Source organism: Pygocentrus nattereri, chromosome 19 (assembly GCF_015220715.1).
Source record: "Pygocentrus nattereri isolate fPygNat1 chromosome 19, fPygNat1.pri, whole genome shotgun sequence".
In the NCBI taxonomy this organism is placed as follows: domain Eukaryota; kingdom Metazoa; phylum Chordata; class Actinopteri; order Characiformes; family Serrasalmidae; genus Pygocentrus; species Pygocentrus nattereri.
In genome coordinates, this window is record NC_051229.1 from 29,637,746 (window position 1) to 29,658,763 (window position 21,018).

The 21,018-nt window shown below is 41.7% G+C and overlaps 1 protein-coding gene across 1 annotated transcript in view; it reads right to left on the bottom strand.

Moving 5' to 3' along the window:
* Window positions 1–9,311, bottom strand: part of cdh12a (cadherin 12, type 2a (N-cadherin 2)) — a 105,852-nt gene extending 96,541 nt beyond the window's left edge. The window contains exon 1 of the mRNA XM_017705969.2: window positions 8,966–9,311. The gene's annotated coding sequence lies outside the window, so the exon portion shown is untranslated. The remainder of the gene's footprint in view (window positions 1–8,965) is intronic.
* Between the last annotated feature and the right edge of the window lie 11,707 nt (window positions 9,312–21,018).

Sequence of the window (21,018 nt, forward strand, 5' to 3'; positions counted from 1 at the left end):
TCTATCTATCTATCTATCTATCTATCTATCTATCTATCTATCTATCTATCTATCTATATATCTATCTATCTATCTATCTATCTAGTAATGACAATGCTTGAATATATGGAACACATCTTAAAGTATTAGCAATTTATTAGTGCTATTATTATTATTATAACACTATTATTAGTGCTAATATACACTATAGAAGTTAATAAACACCATAAACTATAGGAATCAAATGCTGCCAGTTATATATTAGTAGATAAATTTAGGTGATAATTCATACTCAGTAGTTTACATAATAAGGTCTTAATAAGACAGATACTTTATTGATCCTGAAGGAAATTTAGCAACACCAAACAGTCACTAAAAACAATACAAGCATACAGAGAAAGAAAAAGTAAAGAAAAAGTGCCAAAAACAGCAAATAAAAGACAGAGCTGCTGAAAAGACTGCCACTCACAGCGGCGCCGGAAGTTTTAGCGTGCATTATTTCAACTAAAATGTAATTATTAGTCATTTTCACATAATATATCTCCATTTTTTTACTTATAGAGGTCATAATGGATAATGCAAAGAGAATGAACAATGTATATACATGCCTCAGGACATGTCTCATTTGGGCTCTATTGAACTTTTCATTGTAATTTAATTGTATTTGTGTTCCTTAAAATAAAGTGTATGGCTATTTTTTGTGTGACTGACCTTTGATTAACTGTAAGGGGTTAAATGGTTCATGATCAGAAGGTCAGAGGAACTACAAGATCGTTCAGGAGGATAGACTTTTCACTGGCTTGCCAATGCTGGACACGTTTATTAGCCTCTACTTCCGCGGCTATGCAAGCAGTCATGATTGCTTTATCGCAGTTTGACACATTTGCATAACACATGCTGGGTATTGTAGTGAGAGAACATCGATAAACAAAAACACAGATAAGATACAAAACCGTGAATTCCATCAAAACGATGAGGCTCAGGGACACAAGACTGTACAACAGGGTATTACATAATAACGTATTAAATAACAATGCAAATTGTCACTGACAGGACAAAACCTCACACATCCATTTTTTGACCATTTTTAATTTGAATTATTTCTCCTTCAACTTCCACTAGAAGTTAAGTTTTTTTTTTTTTCTTTCTCCTGTAAAGTTCCCTTTTTGGAATTTTTGTTCTGACAGCATCAAAATGTTAGTTTTAGAATGGAAGGCCCAATGAAAGTATAATGGGTATAATGGGTGTAAGGTATCATTTCCTTAACCACAAACCTCAAAATTTAAACCCCCCTAAATGTTACGATTTGCTTGATTGGCAATTAGAAACCTTTCCCAGTTTAAAGCTTGTATTACAGTCGTGTTTGGGACACGAATGCTATCTATTTGGACTCAAACTCTATTTGTACTATGTACTCTTACACACGGCTGGCTATTCACAACCCAGCCTAGTTCCTGGACTACATTTCCCATGTGGTTTGTTCATGAAGTCTTGCCTTGTATGAAAGACATTCCCATGACACACAGTAAAAGCTCTCCCCGTCTGCTGTCATAATAACATTATGCAAGACAAGGTTATAAAACCTACGAGACAAAACAGTATGACATTTAAAAAGCTGTCGTCCCGGAAAAGACGGGCTGCAAGGACAAAATGGAATGCCAGTGTGGGGGCCGTGACTCACTGTGCTGATGGCAAGGTGGCGGAGGCCATCCGGAACTACAAAGGGAAATCCAGTCAAGACACCGCAGTGGGAACTTCACCAATATATGAGCCGAACAACTTGTAATGCACTCTTTCAGAATCCATACACTGGCGGCAAGGAAAGCTCTGCCCCGTGTCTGGCTGCCACTATTATTGCCGCTGTCCCTGTGCTATTTATAACATTCTGCTCTCAGACTATTTCTCGTGAGTTTCAAGGTGTAGAAAAAGTAATAAATGCAGAGGCTGGGAAAATGGGGATTTTTGAAATATGCTCTGGTCCTTCAAGTTCTTTAGTTGACAGTGGTTCCATGCAGAACCATGAACACTCACTGCCTAAATGGTCCTTGTGCATGGTGAAAGGTGCATCAGATTCATGGAGAATGTGTTGTGTATGGTTCTATAATAGAATCCTCTTAGACAATAGTTCTATATAGCACCAAAAAGGGGTCTTCTACTGCTAGAAGCTTGATATCGTAACAATAACAAAACCTTTTTTGGTGCTATATTGTTTGGTATATTGTCTTCACAAAAGATCCCTTTGAGAACCAGTGTTTTAAGTACATTTTGGTAACACTTCCTATGAATATTGTAGTCATAATGCTTTATTAATGCAGTTACCAATTGAAGCTAAATGTTATCAAGACAGTGCTTTTTTATTTCAGCCAGTAGACAACAAAAATATATGGCAGCAGCCTTTGGTAGGAATGTAGATACCATTGGCAATGGTTTTAAGGCAGCTTTGCTCACTTCAACATATATAATGCCTTATAATACCTGGCATACGCTTGTACTTTGCTTATAAATAGTTATAGTTACATCCACAACATTTAAATGATGTATGTTTATAATGTGAGTTCATAAGAACATTGTAAACATGAATGTTGTAATGCACTATAACAGAAATTAACAAGGTTTTGGTATAGTTTATGCAACATGACAGTCCCTGGTAAGGTGTTCAGTCAGATAAACAAGAACAAGGGCTAGTTTTTGGTGGACCAGGCACTGCTGCATATCTTTTATATATCTGAATGTGACTGAGTTTGTTTATGTTCAGTTAACTAGAAGCTGTAGGCTAGGCTGACTTACTGGCTACAGGTGCTAGACTGTCCTACAGAGCATTGTACGTGTTCTTTACAGGCTTTGATTGAGGTGAGATAATAACTGTTAATACAGGACAACAACATCAACGAAGCAAAGCCATCTCAAAACATTTGCTGCTGTTCAGATATATTTCCAAACAAGTCACCTGGCATTTACTGTCGTTCCGGTGAATTAATTAACCAGTAATTCATAAAATAAATAAATAAGTAAGTAAATAACAAAACTAAACTGATGCCCATAATGACCTGGAACAAAATTATGCGATTATATAGAGGTATTTTGGTCAGATGAGTCATCTTTCACCAAACTATACAAGTATCAATGGCAAATGTTGAATAAGGGGTAAAAATGCTCATTACTGGGCGGTGGCACCAGCTGCCCCGCTGTGTCTGATCCACTCGTACCAGCACAACACACACTAACACATCACCACCACGTCAGCATTAGTGCATTAACTTTATAAAAAAGTTACAGAATATTACAGTTTAAAATGTGAGGTGCTCAACGTTGTCGATAGGTGCTAGAGCTCTGGGGAAAAAGCTGTTAGCATATCTGGCTGTGCTGGTTTTGATTGCCCTAAACCTTCTACTATACCTCGAAACCCACTGGGCATCACAATGTCAGTTTTTGTTCATGTCTGTTCAAAAAAACTAGAAGAAAACCATGACTCAAGACCAGTGACTGCTGTTACGAGCCTATCAGACTGAAGTGGAGTCCTTAAAAAAACAACGGACTACATGAGTATGGGTGTGCATGCAGGTACAACACCCTGCTGAAGAAATCCTGTAGAATGAGGACCAATGAGTCTTCACTAGTAAGTGCAATAACCGTTGCCTTACAGTTAGTACACAACTTTAATTGAAGATGTATAGGTCTACACTCTTTTCTTTGTCTAATTCTCTCTGTCTTTCCCTCTCTTCTCTCTCTCTTTCTGTCCGTCTATTCTTTATTTAACCTGCACAAAGCCCAGTGTAAATAAAGAGATGTAACGTTTCATTGTCTGTGTATTCCCTGCACGCTGACAGAAACACGGAGTCTAATCTCGCATTCACAGAATCGGTGGACCTCCTAGATAAAGCTCAAAGGGCCGGCCTTGGTATTCATGTACCAGCATTTGAAGCTCTGAACTGAACACGTGGCCAAGGTTAAGCCTGCGTGCATTGGCTTTCCACAGGCGCTGCAATCAGCACAGGGGGGCCGCGATGTCCAAAACACGGCCGATGGGGACGCACAACAAAGCTTCATTGTGTGTTAATACAGAGCACTGCTGAAAGAGGAATTAATTCCTTTGTAAGCACAGTTTTGAATGTGGACATACTGTGTGATAAATGGGGAAAAAAAAAACAATAAAGTAAAGCCACGCAACCATTCGCTTACTCCCCAGTGTGCACTCTATCACGGCTAAAGCCTCCCATCACTCAAATGAAAATATAAAGTCTTTTTTTATTATTATTCAAATATATGATTGTCTGTATGGCTGTGTAATGGAAAATAACACGAATGTCTATGTGGCTTCACAAAATAGTGGGATTTCCAACTTTGATTCAATGCTTTTAAAAGTATCAATATTCCGTTCTACTTTCAGTACTTTCAAGCTATTTTCGTTGAGGCGGGTGGTGATGGTGGGAGGCAATCCAATTATAGTGGAGTAAAAAATAAAGTGACATTTAAGTAACATAACAGCCTTTTAACTGGATAATGACTTGTACATAACAAAACCATCACAATGAAAAACATTTCACTGTTACAAGATTAACAATAGCATGTTATTCTGGATGTCTCTTCACTTTTAATAAGCATATTTAATAACTGAAGTAAAAAGGGCGAAGTAGTAAAATCAGAAATAAACAATATATAGACTGCTGTTAATATTGCATTCTGTCCCTTATGAGATGAAGTCGAGTGGATGTAAAGCCCACAGCTGCTTCTCTGAGTCTGGCAAAAATGCTGCTGAATGTTGTTTCTATGTCTGAAAGTAGTTTGTCTCATAATTCCATCTCAAGCTTTAATCTACAACTGTCAGACATTGCTGAAATTGAGTAAGTATTACAAACTGTTCACACTGTCAGTTTTAGCTGAGACGTGCCATTGGCGATGCACAAAGATGGATAACAGCTAACCCCAAGAGACTGGCTGTGCTTTCCACTCTCTGTTTCCCCCCTCATTAACTCATCCAGTATTCCGATTTAAATTACTTTTAAGGTATCAATTTTGTCAATCCTGTTGTGGTGGAATGCAAATAATGCACGTATTTTACATATTAAATAAAAACATTATAAACACAGTGCTCTAAGTGATTGTGCCCTTGGCAAAGCACTTACCCTTAAACTCTTAAATGGCCAGGGTCCATCAGTGGGCCCAAAATATTGTTGCACACTTCTATAACTTAAAAATAGCTCAGCATGTTTGCATTGAAGTCCCTGGAGTTACAGAATAATCAGCATTATTTTATAATAAGCCTGGGATTTTAAGGAATTGACCTTAAACCTTTGCTACTTTGCAAAGATTGTGATGCTGTGATCATTGGTCATGCTGTGCTCACAATATTGTTTAAAAAAAAAAAAACACTATGAAAAATACCATGGACACAGTCCTCAAATGATGCAGTGCCTCTCTGAACTTTCTCAAACTTGGTCAGGCTGCAAAGTGTTTGAAAATGAACAGCACTCCCATCGTTCTCTATTTCTTATTCATCACTGGACTTAGAGAATAAATATTTAACCCATCACTGCAGTGCTGCGTTAGCTGCCCAACCATCAGCATCCGCACTTAAACTATAGGACAGTGAGCTGACCGCTTTGGATCGATGGTTAATGTAAAAAAGGTCTAAACCAAAACCTGAGGAATTCTTTGTCTTTTTTAAAATTAAAGTGCCACAAAGCTACTGTGGTTAGTGGAGATGAGCAAGTTCTGGTCTGCTGAAGAACCTTTGAATGAATGGGAACATTTTTGTAAATGACCTTGTGCAAGTGAGTGTGAAGCTCCATGTAAGCTAAAGGCTGTGCAACTTCTCCTGAAACTATTTGTCCACACCAGGAACGATTAAGGAAGAGTTCATTTTAAGAGGTCGAGGTCAGCACCAATGCTACTGTGAAATAACTGGTCAAGGGGCTCAGAACAGACTGGTTAGTTGATTGATTTTTCTCAATTTCTTTGACACTAAAGCTGATTTTATGAGCCAAATATCTCAAACTATTGCATCGGCTACTAACAGAAAGACTCATTTCACAAAAGTATTAACACACAAAAAAAATTTAAAATCCACACAATTTCCTTCATGATGCATAGATTTTCAGTGCTGTCCATTTAGGTTGATGGAAACACATGGTTTTCTTTGGAGAACGGTGTTATATATTGTGCTTATTTAAAAGAGTTTTGGGGTAATAGTACAATGTAATGCATTACAGTAGTGCATCTCCTTGCTACTCTAGAAAGCCAGAGTAACATGACAGTTATGAATCTTGTCAATGCAATACAGTTACTGTCTTAATAAGAATGGTGTTCTTTGCATTGTTCATTGGTCATAACCAGGGGTTAATTTGAAATGGGGGGGGGGTTACAACCAGACGCCATCCCTTAAGCCATAAAAACGCCTGTAAAATAACTTTCTTCTAAAGATATTATTTAACATCTCTATTTCTGGTATTTTCATTCCATACCTATGTGAGATTGATGTTCTATGGGATCTTCATGTCTAACAAATGAATTATGATCATCAGTGTAAGCTCTCCAGACAAAAATGAGTTACCTTGCGTGTTTAAAGTGGTAGTAACTTCAGGCTCCTGCAGATGGTTTTGCCCAAAGATGATGGGACTATAAGTACCTGTAGGGTATGGATATGTGCGATGGGATTCATGGATTGAGAAGAGGTGGTACAGTGCACTGAATGTCTGTCGATGTGTGTAAAATGGGTTGAAAAGCAGATGTTAATGATTAGCAAAGATAAGTGATTGCATTTGGGCAGCCAAAGCTACAGTGTGAAGCAAGTTGCTGAGTATGCAGGTGTATTGAATTATCCAGTCATACAGGTCAACCAGCAGTAGCACAAATCCCAGCCGACAGGAAATTCCCATCAGGATCGTGGCCAAAGGACGGTGGAATAAAAATGATCTCGCTTGCAGGCACAAATCATTTCTAATGGATAAAGATCTCCTTGCTGAAGAAGAGAGAACCTCAACCCAGCCTTCTTTTGAAATAAATTTAGGATTACCCTTGCTCTTTACAGTTGAAACGGATTTGTAGAGGTTTTAGAGAGTACCTGAGAAGTAAAGGAATGAGTACTGAGATTACATTTCCCAGGAGGTGATGGACGAAGCAATCCCATTACAGTTTGAAAGAAGTAGTTAACAATTTGGGTCATGGTTTATTTTGCTGATCTTCTATATGGCTTCAATAGTTTTTTTGTTTGTTTGTTTTTGTTGTTGTTTTTTTTTTTGGGGGGGGGGGGGCTGGGGGATTGACATGTGCAGATACACATTATCAAATTTAAGCACAATTTTCTGACAAAGTGTAGTGTGGTGTAAACTCATTGATTAAAAAGGAAAAAGTACTATGAATGAAGTGTGTCCTACACTCATAAAAGAAAAAATAGACGGTTCTTCAAATGTTCTTTATTAAAGACATTAGTTCTATGTAGAACCATGGGGAACAACATTCAAATCAATGAAGATCAATGAAGAATGTGTTGTATATGGTTCTATAAAGTTATATATATATAAAACACTAAAAGGGTTCCACTATTGTTACAATGTCCAGCTTGGTTCTTTCAGTGTTCTTTGTCTTTACTAAAGAGCGCTTAAAGAATCGTGTTTGCTTTTTTGTTTTGTTTTTTGTTGTTGTTGTTTTGTTTTGTTTAGTAAGAGTGTATGATGGGTGCACTGGAGGGGCTTCCTCTCACCGTCTAGCCAGGATTAACACCGCATGTACTGTAGACAAATGTGTTGTGCAATGTACAGCACTATGCAAGACTCCAGGCTTATTACAGGTTATTATTCAGTAACAACACAGACTTCAATGCAAACTGGCTGAGCTATTCTTAGATTCTAAAATTGTTGACCGTTTAAGGGGTTGAGTATAAATTATTCATTTTGTAATCAGAAAATAGCAGAAAATGGATTTATAAAGTAACTTCACAGAAGCATAAACATAACTATATATAACTAAATCGCATTTTTTAATATTTAGTTTGTCTCCTAGTTTATCACATCTTCTATTTTTAGTGTCTTACTTTCAGATTTTCAAATAAATATGTGGGATATTTTCCCACAGCTGCAAAGTTCAGTCTGGTTTGACATTCGATGATGTTCAGGTCTGGCCTCTGGGGTGGTCAGCTCACTTTTGAGAACACCAGCAGCTTCTTTGTTTGATTTCTTCTTTTTTGCCTATTTCCTATTCGAAGTAATGGCTCTTGATTTTATTTTCTCCTCTCTCAAAAAGATGAAAGCTCTAAGCACTGTTCATCTGATAGTGACCGTTTGAGTGGTCTACAAGGCCCACACGTTTTCCATTTCATTCAAATTAAATGAATGAAGGTCTCTTTTGCAAGGCAATGTAAAACCTACACTGAAAGATAGATTTCTAGGTGGATGGTTGGGGACCACTGATGTAAAAGTCAACATACCAATAGCTCAATAAGCTCAATCCTTTGGACACATTTCAAAAGATATCCAGTGTTTGCAATGGAGGCTTGTGATGAATGAGACTGTGTGGTGGTTTCAATTCACCCTTGGGATATACTGATAATCCTGAAATGGTCTTTGCACAGGAGGAAAGAAGTTCATCAGCAAGAAGTTTAGCCACCAACAACAAGCAGTTTCTCTACTGGAATGAAAATGAGGATGCATGCTCTTTCTGAAGAAATCTCTACCGGACACCTTTTCAAAGCAAAGCACCACAGACCTTTTCTGAGCAAATTGAGCTGAACTGGTCACCAGAGATGAGCAGCTGTTGAGCGTTCACTGTGGACCGGTCTTTCAGAGGTGATTCAACACCAAGAGCACGAGCCCTTCATCGTCATTAGAGAAGCTAAACGACTTCATCAATGTAATCCACAAGCTATGCTGGTTTGCTCACATTAAGCACCCTGATTGCTCTCCACGTTCTATTGACAGAGCCTTTCTTATGTGATCACTGCGGATGGGAAGAAAGAAGAAAAGCCTAAAAAGAAGCTTAAATTCACACCTACCTTCACTCTGCCTTTCAAAGTCTTGCCAGATTTATGCCAGCAGAGTCCGAACGCAGGAGGGACATACAGATAAACTCTCCATCCAGTAAATACACGCTGAGAGTCTAAAGCACATAACACCTCCCTCTGCGATCCTCTCTCACTCTTAATGCTCTCTCTCTCTCTCTCTCTCTCTCTCTGGGTCTCTCGCTCTCTTTCCCTCACTCTTGCACCCTGTGTCTAGCTCTCTTTCGTTTCTCTGTTTCCCTCTGTTGTCTGTCTGCCACTCTATCTTTTGCTCTATTTTAGCTTCTCTCTCTCCCTTTAGCTTTATCTTTTCTCTATCTCTCCCCACCTCCTCTTTTTCTGTTTCTCCCACTCTCTCTGTTGTGCACTCTCTTTTTATCTTTCTCCTCGAATTTGCTTCTCCCTCTTTCTCTCTCGCCTTCTCTTATCCTGCTTCTCTCTCCCTCTCTCTCACTGTCTTTCACTTTCTCCCCTGCGCCTCTCTTTCTCCACTCTCTCTCTCTCTCTCTCTCTCTCTCTCTCTGTCTCTCTCCTCTGCCTATATTTCTCCTATTTCTTTCTTTATTTCCTTTAGTCACTCTGTGTCTACCTCCCTCTGTCCTTCTCGGTCTCTTTAACTACCTCTCACTCGTCGCTCCTCTCTCTCTCTCTCTCTTTCTCTGTCTGTCACTCTTTCCTCTGCCTCTCTGTCTCTCTCTGCTCTGCCTATCTTTTTCTTCTTTCTTTCACTCTTTTGCTCTGTTTCTCTTGCTCCCTGTCTGCCTCAGTCTCTTTAACTAGCTCTCACCATTTCCCTCCCCTCTCTCTCTCTCTCTCTCTCTCTCTCTCTCTCTCTCTCTCTATCTATCTATCTATCTATCTATCTATCTCTCTTACCTCCCCCTTATCTTTATCTTTGTTTGTTTCTCTCCCTCCCTCTCTCTCTATCTATCTCACCTCCCCCTTCTCTTTATCTTTGTTCGTTTCACTCCCTCCTTCTTTTGCTCTCTCTCTCTCTCTCCCTTTCTCTCTCTCTCTCTCTCTCTCTCTAATCTATGAGTGAGGGTCTCTGTAGCCCAGCAGTAATGTAGAGATGCTCTCAGTGTGGCTGCATCCAGCGCTGAGCGCTGCAGTGTGTTGGAGGGAGGCGGGGGCAGAGAGATCGGGCGAGGGAGAGAGAGAGAGAGAGAGAGAGAGAGAGAGAGAGAGAGAGAGAGAGAGAGAGAGAGAGAGAGAGAGAATCATTCACTTAGTGCAGGTGGAGTTTGGAGAAGTGTTTTTTATTAATACGTGTTGGAGGCGTGTTTGCGTGTTTTTGTGTGTGTAGTGTGGGGCATTATTTGCTAATAGTGATCACAATATGCTTTAATAATCCACACAAACATATTTATTCATCCTGAAGAGCCTCAGATGTTGCAGATGGGTTTCTGTGGTAGTTTTGATGAATTGCAGGATCCAGCATGATCCCACCAATTTACATCATTATAGTGACTATAGCCCAGGTCATTTTTAACCTTGTTGCACTAACGTGTTATTTAACCTTTGACGAATGCACATCACGCTGGTGAGACGTTCACATGTTGGGTTTAAACTCGAATATCTTCCCAACCACTTGAGATAGAAACAAACTTCAAATCGCTTGTGAAACTAGAGATGCTGAGCCTTCTGACCACATGACGCATGGACACATGCCTGCGCTGTGTGTTGTGTCTCCCTCCGAAATGTCAGAGCAGAATCTACACTACATCTGCAGAGTCATCTGTATTGCTTGTGCATTACATCAGTTTATTCAGATCAAATTTCAGTGGCTATTTTTTTTTTTTTCTCTACTTTTTATTGTCATCACTTGGTAGCAAGTCAGAGGATTAAACACACCATCCGGCACATCCAATCAAAGCAGGGATTTCACTTAGGGACCCTCCCATGCCGCATTTCAAAATGAGACTGCCAACGTAGAATTAGCACATCAGGCAGGTTCATGCCTTCTGAAGGACTTTAAAACTTGTGACCTCAGTCTTTAAAGAAGCAAGATTTTCCTCAATAAGTCTGTTGAAAGACTGCAATGCTATTTGAGAGCAGGGTTGAGGGGGCATTGAAAACTGTCAGCAGTGTGATTTGACCCTGTACAGTTAGATAACAACACCACCAGTAAGAGCGTGAACTGAACGGCCACGAATTTGAGAAAAATGGCCACAAACCTGTACATCTACACAAAAAAGGGGTTTGTGTGTTTTTTTCTTCTTTTGAGTAAATACTTTTCAATAAATAAAAGTGAAAAAAAAAATAAAAATTGTCGCACTATTTTCATCTTTACCATTTAAAAGACGATTGACAAATCAGATGATATGAAGCCCTTAATGCCTTCTAGTTCATGTATCCCTGCTTTACTGATAAAGATAACAAGATATGTTCAGTTGGCAGCTTCTCCACCGAGTTCGTAAAGGGTTGCTTTATTGTGAGATACTGTATAAGCAATATAGTACAAAATAACCCATTACCAGTTGCTAATTACATCTCAGGTAATTAGTTTCATTAATATTTTCAGTGCTTATACTTTAATGTTTCTTTATAGTATACAACCCCAATTCCAATGAAGTTGGGACATTGTTTAAAACATAAATGTTTCTCATCTCAAACAATTTATTGAAACAAAAGCCAAGAACAGTGGTGGGTTTAACTTACCCCAACAAAAAATCTCAATGTCTCAATAACTCGTCATGTGCCCTTGAGCATCAATTACAGCTTGACAACAATGTCTCATGCTGTTCTCATCTCGACTCGTTGTCTGCTGAGGCACGGCACCCCACTCTTCTTGAAGGGCAGCCCTCAGGTCATTGAGGTTCTGGGGCACAGAGTTAGGGGCCTCTACACAGCAACTCAGCTGATCCCATAGGTTTTCTATGGGATTCAGGTCTGGAGAAAGTGCAGGCCGCTCCATTTGAGGTCAACCAGTCTCCAGGAGCCATCCCCTAATGATCAACCTCGATGAGCTGGAGCATCGTCGTCCACAAAGATGAAATGAGGCCTGTGTTGTTCATGTAGAGGCACGATGACTGGATTAATGACGTTATTCAGTAATATGGGCTGGTTCACAAAGTGTAGGGCAGTTCTGTATTGACTGAACACACCTGCCCACACTGTAACACCACCACTACCGCCTTGCTGTTAAGCTCCTTGTTAGAGAACAGCAAGTTGTGCAAAAAGTACAGAAACATTGAACAGCTGGACATGCGCATTCAGAAGTTTAGAAAAGGTCACAATAAGTTCACTAACATTTTGTGAGTAGTATACAGTGTGTATATATACATATATATATATACATATATCCATCCATCCATCCATCCATCCATCCATCCATTTTTTAAGCCGCTTCTCCGTCAGGGTCATGGGTATATATATATATATATATATATATATAGTTTTGTTTCAATTAATTAAAAACATAAGCTACTTTCAAATGCTAACAGGCTAATGGGTCCTCTAAGGATACTTTAAGTTGAAGCATTTACTAAAGGATTCACTGAAAAAACTTACTGACATTATTAGTTTAATCGTAACTCATTGGGGCTTAACGCTGAGATAAACCTCATTGATTTATCAGTCTACTCAGGCTTTAGCAGGAGCTTTAGTCCTTAGAGTCTGTCTAATATGTGTTTTCATGCAGTGTCCTAAATACAAAAGAAGCATTGACGATATTTCTATTGAAGTCTGTAATTGGTTCTCCAAAAATGGAGAACTGCCTTTTCAACATATAACATGGACGTAATTCAGATAGTTAGTTATTCTCTACATGCTGAATAAATATTGCCTGGGTTCAATTCCCCGGCTGGGTGACCAGGGTCCTTTCTGTGAAGAATTTGTATATTCTCCCTGTGGGTCTCCTCCAGTAGTCTGGTTTCCTCTAACAGTCCAAAGACATGCAGTCAGGCTAACTGGACATGCTAAATTACCCCCTAGGTAGGTGTGTGTGTGTGTGTGTGTTTGTCTGCCCTGCAATGGACTGACCATCTGTCCAGGGTGTTTCCTGCCTTCCACCCAATGACTGCTTGTATAGGCTCCAGCTCCCCCTGTGACCCAGAAGTATAAGTGGCTTAGGTTGTGTGTGTGTGTGTGTGTGTGTGTGTGAAAATACATATTATGAATAATTTTCCTGTTACATTCCATACCATAAAACAACATGCTCAGAAAACAGTATTATAATGACAATATGCTCATATTGCCCACACTAACAAGGGGTGGATGTTGTCTTTGTCAGTGAAGACGTTTAATTTCCAGGCAAAATAGCCATAAACTATAAGATATTCATTTTCAGGAGACATTTCTGAGGAGATTAGATATAAGACTATCCGTTTGTATAAAAATTGGGAAGACAATTGAAGATAGATGAAAAACAAAAGGAAATTGAAAGTCACAGAAAAAACTAAACTCCCACCAACTGTGCAAGACCTGGTAGACCACCATCACTGCCCCCACATAAACAGCACTTAAAGCTTTCATCTTTGAGAGAGAGGAGAAAATCAAGCTGCTTCAGATCTGTTTCTGTTCATCCTTCCACTGTGAGAAGGATGGGTCTGAAAGGATGTGTAGCTGTCAAGAAGAACCTCACTGAGAAAAAGAAACTTGCAAAGAAGCTACTGACATTCTCAGAACAGTGGACTGACCAAGTCAGAACTCAGAGTCCAGAACTAAACATTGAATGTGTCTGGAATGACTTGGATTATGAGAAGCAGAAAATGCAACCAACTTCTAAGACTTAACTTTGGAGGTGTGGAAAAGTAGCCCTGCAGATTTCTTTGAGAAACTCATAGAGAGTCTTATGGAAAGAACAAAAACTAAACATGAGCATGGGGGAGGGTCATGGGAGCCAATCCCAGCAGTCAATGGGTGGAAGACATGATATACCTTGGACAGGTCACCAGTCCATCACGGGGCAGACAGACAGACACATTCACACCTAGGGGGAAATTTGGCATGTCCAGGTAGCTTGCCTGTATGTCTTTGGACTGTGGGAGGAAACACAGATGCTGGTAGAACATGCAGACTCCACACGGAAAAGTCCCTGGTCATCCAGCCAGGGAGTCAAACCCAGGCCCTTCTTGCCACGAGGCAACAGCGCTACCTACTGCGCCACTGTGCCACCTCGCTCTAAACACCAAAAAACAAAATGAGTCAGTTGTTGAGGCTTTCTATTAACTATATATTTTCTGATGCCAAAATGCAAATAGCTTGTAAGTAATGGCAGTTTTGACTGGAAATAAAAACTGGAAATGAATGAGAGGTGTTCTCTGAGTTTGGCACAGTACTGTATAAGTAAGAGCAAGATACTTTGTGCATGTCACATGTTTGGCATGTTTTATACTGTCTACTGGAGGACTGTGCGTTTGGTTGGTGTGTGTGTGTGTGTGTGTATGTCCGTGTGTGTGTGTATGAGGCTGCCTGCTGTCATGTCCCTGCGGGGGTCCGTCTCTCCTCCCCACCATCCGGGGATTACTACAGCAGCCTCTCACACGCTGCAGGAATGTGTTTTTGAGTGTGGGGGTGTGTGTGTGTGTGCGTGTGTGTGTGTGTGTGTGTGTGTGTGTGTGTGTGTGTTTGAATATGTTACCCCCAAGAGAACTGGAGCCTTGCCATTAGAAAACCCCTCTTAGGATTTCTGTCACATCCGCATCCAGAATTTCAGAAACGTGCACTTGTGTGTGTGTGTCTTTGTGTGTGAGAGATACAGCTTGTAGCAGTGCACGTGTATCTCCATAGCCTTTGACTGCAGGAGGCTTGTTTTGTATGTGTATCTGTAGAAATTCGTCTCTGAAATTCTGCAAAACAGCATCTGAGTTCTCGTGAAAACTGACCTCACCAAAGAAAGTCTCATTTGTAGCAAAAGCCCTCCTGCTGTTTAATGTTTAATACCTTTTGATGCATGAAGCCTCATTGTGGGCTGACCCATTTTGTAAAAGACTCCCCTCTGAAGCATTTGTTCATGCCTAGAATATTTGCCATGGAAATACACTGTCAATAAAGATTTACTGACTCATGGGACGTGCATGACTGCATGATTGCATGTGAAGTAGGTTTTAGTTAACACCTTAGTGGTCAAGTCGCAGGCAGAATGGAAACCAAGTCAAGTATGCTTAGTTTATATAATCAAATATAATTATGTCCCCTTGTGACTCACTTATCAGATGATCTGGGACAATGTTGGTTGTTTGTATGTAAAATGCTGGGGCCGTGTTGAGCTGCTAGTGAGCAATTAGGTCATCACACTTCCTCCACTGGCTTATCCCCATCCCACAGGGCATCCTACTGCAATCGGGTCACCAAATAAATGATAGTACACATACCTGGCCATCCATATGAAGTGAAAAAATGGGACTCATTGGACCTTCCATTACTCCAAAGTCCATTTCCATCACTCGCATGCTCGTTGTAGATGCTCGACAGTGGACAGGGGTTATATACTTGTGCCACAGTAACCCTTGTGCCAGTGCGGGGTGCCCTATGTCGCCCACACACATTGATGAGAATTGGGAACCCAACACCCTGACACCAGTTCGTGGTTTGTCCCAAACTCGACCACTCACTGTACTCACCACTGCTGACTGGTATCCCACAAGCCTTGTTGTTTCAGAGATGCTCTGACCCAGTCATCTGGTCTTGATGATCTGACCCTTGCCAAAGTCACTCAGGTCATTACACCTACCCATTTCTTCCACATGCAACATGTTGACTACGACAACTGACCACTCGCTTACCATCTAATATATGCTCGACTTTTGAGTTATGAGCTGATCAATATTTTTATGCTTCTTTATGTGAGTGGTCATGGCTCATCAATGTATATCCCATAAACATTATTGAAATAAATGTGTTGTTCAATTATGAGACCCCCAAAACTGCTAAAAATTGCACGGCTGCTGTGAATTAGGGATAAGCATTAGAATGTTCTGGTTTGAATAGCGCCCCCTAGAGCACACATTCAAGCTTTGTGCAAGCATGCTGGTAGACAAGCAAACATCTGCGTATGTTTGCAGATGCAGATGCAGAAACATAATTGAGCCTTTAATCACATGCTATATAACCAACTTCACTACATCAGCATATGACAAAATTATGTTTGTCATCAATGCACAGCTGTTTATAAGCTTTGATTTACAGATGCAGAACGCACCATATCATTCCCAGAGGATTATTGTAAAGCCCTGCAAAAGCCAAATACAGACAGTCTCTCTTACACATATACACATGGATTATGGTCTTGTACCTGGACTGAACAGGTAGGTTTCTGATCACATTGCTCTGTTTCACATGAATACACCAGTACGATAGCCAGCAGCATCAAAACACTCCAAAGCAATGAATTTAAAACACGGCTGGTGTCCATACAAGATGAGCAACACTTAGTACTTCGCTTTATACTGTGCAAAAGTCGGAACCCTCCCTGTGTTTGTTTTATTTATAGGTGAAATGTCAATTAAGTACAAATGATTTATTTTTCAGAGTCAGGGAAAGAAAGCAGAAGGCTTTTATTATAAAGAAAAGGATGCAGGTGCCTCAGCAGATATGTAAAATACAGAAGTCAGTGTCCCTTTGCCTTTATTACAGCTTCCATTCTTTGCAGCAAAATTTTTCAAAGAAAACTGGCATATTTTTCCCGACCTCCAAAGTTCAGTCTTAGAAACTGGTTGCAGTTTCTGCTGTTTGTTATCCAAGTTATGCAAAAAAACCCCAGTAAGGTTGAGGTCGGGACTCTGGGGTGGACAGTCAGTTGATCTAAGAACAGCAGCTCCTTTTGTTTATCTTTCATGTTTTTTTTTCCTTTTCTCAGTAATGGCTTCTCATTAATATTTCCTGGAAAACACATTTGTACTTAATGGCTGTTTTGACATGAAATCCGACTTTGCACTATGATATTTTTTTTTTTTGTTTGTTTGCTTGTTTTTTTTTTAAGTCTCCAGTGCTGATTTGTTTGGAATCGTGGACTGAATTTAGATAGCATGTTTTTTTGTTTGTTTGTTTTTCTTTTTGAAAGATGTTTCAACAGCAAACTAGCGACATGAAAGCCTTTATTTGCATATGAATAATGTGAAAACTTCAAGCATTACACTGAAACATGCAGCCACCAGAAACAACCAGAACATAAACCGTTTCAAGCTTTTTTCTTAACAGATTTCCAATGGATATCTTTAAAGCATGATCATCTAAATCTATCTGGATTTTGTGTCACTTGTCATCTTGTTAACTATGCCAAATGTGCTTTACTAAGAGCCATCTGGGATTGGAGTTGGATACAATGAGTTTATTAAGAATGAGCTTAATAAGTGAGCTAGCAGCTTGCTACAGCAATGAGACAACATAAGAATGCCATTTCCATGCTGAAAGGGGTTGTATGGTGTGAGAAGTCCAAAAAAGACATTGAAACCTTTAAGAGCTTCGTGTGGTGGATTTTTGTTTTTTCAGGGAGGCTTTTAACCATATAAAAATCTGAACATGAGCCAAAGCAATCTTTAAAGCCAAATGCCCCAACTAAAGCTGGATACTGTAACGGGGAGCGAGGAGGCGGACGCACACGCTGAGATAAGCGAGATTTATTACGGGCAAATCCAGGGTCGTGGTCAGAACAGTCCAGGGTCAATGAGCCGACACGTACAGAGTTGGGGTAAGACAAAGACTAGAATCAACACAACCAAAGACCAGGTACAAAGACACGATACAAAGGTACAAAGACTGGCAAACGCAAAGGGCAAACACAGGGCTTAAATACACGGAACAATGAGGGACAGGTGATAACAATCAGGGGCGGAGTTACAAGACCAAAAACACGAGCACATGGACAGGACTGGGAGGAGCCAACCGTGACAGAACCCCCCCCCAAAGGCACGCACACCGGGCGTGCCACACAGAACAAAACAACCCAACCCAACAAAAAAGCGAAACCCAGAGAAAGACAAAACTAAACTAAACAGGCACAGACACCGAAGCCAGAGCAGAGGCAGAAACGGGCACAGAGGCAGAAACGGGCACAGAGGCACAGGAACAGAACCACAAGAGGCACAGGAACAGAACCACAAGAGGCACAGGAACAGAACCACAAGAGGCACAGGAACAGAACCACAAGAGGCACAGGAACAGAACCACAAGAGGCACAGGAACAGACACAGACGGAGACACACAAGGCACAGGAACAGACGAAACAGAACGAGGACAAAAAACGGAGGGAGGACGAGGAGGCACACCAAAAAACGACGCCGACCGAGAGACGACCGGAGACACAGGACGAGGAAAACAAGAACGAACAACAGACCACGCAAAAGACAGGGGAACAGGCACCAAGACAGACACAGGAACAGAAACAGGGACAGAAACAGAAACAGGAACAGAAACAAAAGGAGACACAGGAACGGGAACCACAACAGGAACGGGAACCGAGACAGACACAACAGTAGGGAACAGGACAAAACCAGGGACTGAACAAGGCAGAAACAAAGGAACGGAAACAGACACAGGAGGCACAGAAGGACCACAGGGAACAGGGACAGAAACGGAGGGCCCAGGGGGAACAGACACTGACGAGGGCGGGATGGGAGGGAACAAAGGGGATGTAACGTCCACGGAGGCAGGCGCGGGGCCTGCTGCGACGTCCACGGAGGCAGGCGCGGGGCCTGCGGCGACGTCCACGGAGGCAGGCGCGGGGCCTGCGGCGACGTCCACGGAGGCAGGCGCGGGGCCTGCGGCGACGTCCACGGAGGCAGGTCCGGAGGCGCGGCGACTGGCGGCGGGTCCGGAGGCGCGGCGACTGGCGGCGGGTCCGGAGGCGCGGCGACTGGCGGCGGGTCCGGAGGCGCAGGCGTGCCGCGGGGTGCGGCCACGGGATCAGAAGTGCCGCGGGGTGCGGCCACGGGATCAGAAGTGCCGCGGGGTGCGGCCACGGGATCAGAAGTGCCGCGGGGTGCGGCCACGGGATTAAGCTCTCGGGCTGGGGACCTCTGCTCCAACCTGGAGGAACACACAGATACTGGACCCACTCGGCCGTTCCCAAAGCTCACTCGAGCGATTGGCAGCTCGCAGTGACGCTTGCGAACGAGCCGAGTACCAAAACACGGGTCATCTGAATGCTCCTGCCGTCTGACACCGTCTTGCACTGCAGGTCGCTCCTCCCTGCAGTGGCGCTCAAGACGGGCAGACCCAAGGCGCTTACCTGAGCTCTCGCCTCCCGGACACAAGGCGGGAAGCTCCTCCGCTTTCTTGCGGGACCGACGAGACGCTCGTGTTCCCTCAGCGCCAGGGGATTTGCTGTCTCCGGCTTGGTGGCGTTGGGACACAGCGAACTCGGGCTGCTTTAAAACAGCCGGAGTTTCGTCCCAACGGAACAACCACATGCCGGAGTCTCGCTTACCTGCTGCGTCCTGTGGTGGCCAGTCTTTCTGTAACGGGGAGCGAGGAGGCGGACGCACACGCTGAGATAAGCGAGATTTATTACGGGCAAATCCAGGGTCGTGGTCAGAACAGTCCAGGGTCAATGAGCCGACACGTACAGAGTTGGGGTAAGACATAACAAAGACTAGAATCAACACAACCAAAGACCAGGTACAAAGACACGATACAAAGGTACAAAGACTGGCAAACGCAAAGGGCAAACACAGGGCTTAAATACACGGAACAATGAGGGACAGGTGATAACAATCAGGGGCGGAGTTACAAGACCAAAACACGAGCACATGGACAGGACTGGGAGGAGCCAACCGTGACAGATACTATGTTTTCTGAACCATGAGCTCTAACAAACAGCAAGCTAGCAGCTTGGTAAACCTATGAGACAACAAAAATATCTTGAGTGAGTTTTTATGTACAACTCCTTTTCCAAAAAAAGTTGGGATGCTGAGAATAAGCTAAACATAAACAAAATGCAACTTTACATTTCATTGAAAAATGCTTCAGACAACATATCAAATGTTGAAACCACATATTTTTTATTGTCTTTGAACAATATGGGCCCATTTTGAATTTGATGCCAGCAACACCTTACAAAAAAGTTGGGACGGGGGCAAGAAAAGGCTGGCAAAGCTGTGTAGTGTTTAAAAAACACCTGCTGGTTAATTGGTAACAGGTCAGTAGCATGGCTGGGTATAAAAAGAGCATCCCAAAGAGGCCGAGTCGTTCAGAAGTAAAGGTGAGGAGGGGTTCACCACTCTGTGAAAGACAGCATGATCAAATAGTGTGACAATTCAAGAATAACATTAGCGAGAACTCTTGCTTTTCATCATTACGGAGCATAATATCATAACTCAGAGAATCTGGAGAAATCTCTGTATGCAGGGGACAAGGCCAAAAATCATTACTAGCTGGCCGTGATCTTTGAGCTATCAGATGGCACTGCATTAAAAACAGATTCTGTAGTGGAAATCATTGCATGAGCTCAGGAACACGCCTGAAAACCAATGTCTGTGAACACATTTCGGTTGAACGCAAAGAAGAAACCAAATATAAATAGGATCCAGAAATGCTGCCACCTTCTCTGGGCCCAAGCTCATTTAAATTGAAGTTGAAGTGGAAAAGTGTCCTGTGTTCTGACAAATAAAAATTGGATATTCTTTTTGGAAATCTTGGACACTGTTCTCTGTTCTAAAGATCACTCAGCTTGTTATCAGTGCACAATTCAAAAGCCAGTATTCACAATGGTATAGGGGTGCATTAGTGCACATGGCGTGGCTGCCATTAATGCTGAATGATATATGCATGTTTTGCCAACATATGCGGCCATCCAGTCTTTTTTCAGGGAAGGCCTTGATTATTTCAGCAAGATTACGTCAAACCACATTTTGCAGGTATTACAACAGCATGGCTCTGGATTAAAAGAGTCCAGGCACTGAAATGGCCTGCCTGCAGTCCAAGCCTGTCACCACAGAAAACATTTGGTGCATTATGAAATGAAAAATATGACAAATATCAAACAAGAATGGGAAACAATTCACTTTCAAAACTACATCAACTGGTCTCCTTAGTTCCCAAATGCTTACAGAGTGCTGTTAAAAGAAGAGGTGATGTAACACAACGGTAAACATGCCCAACTTTTT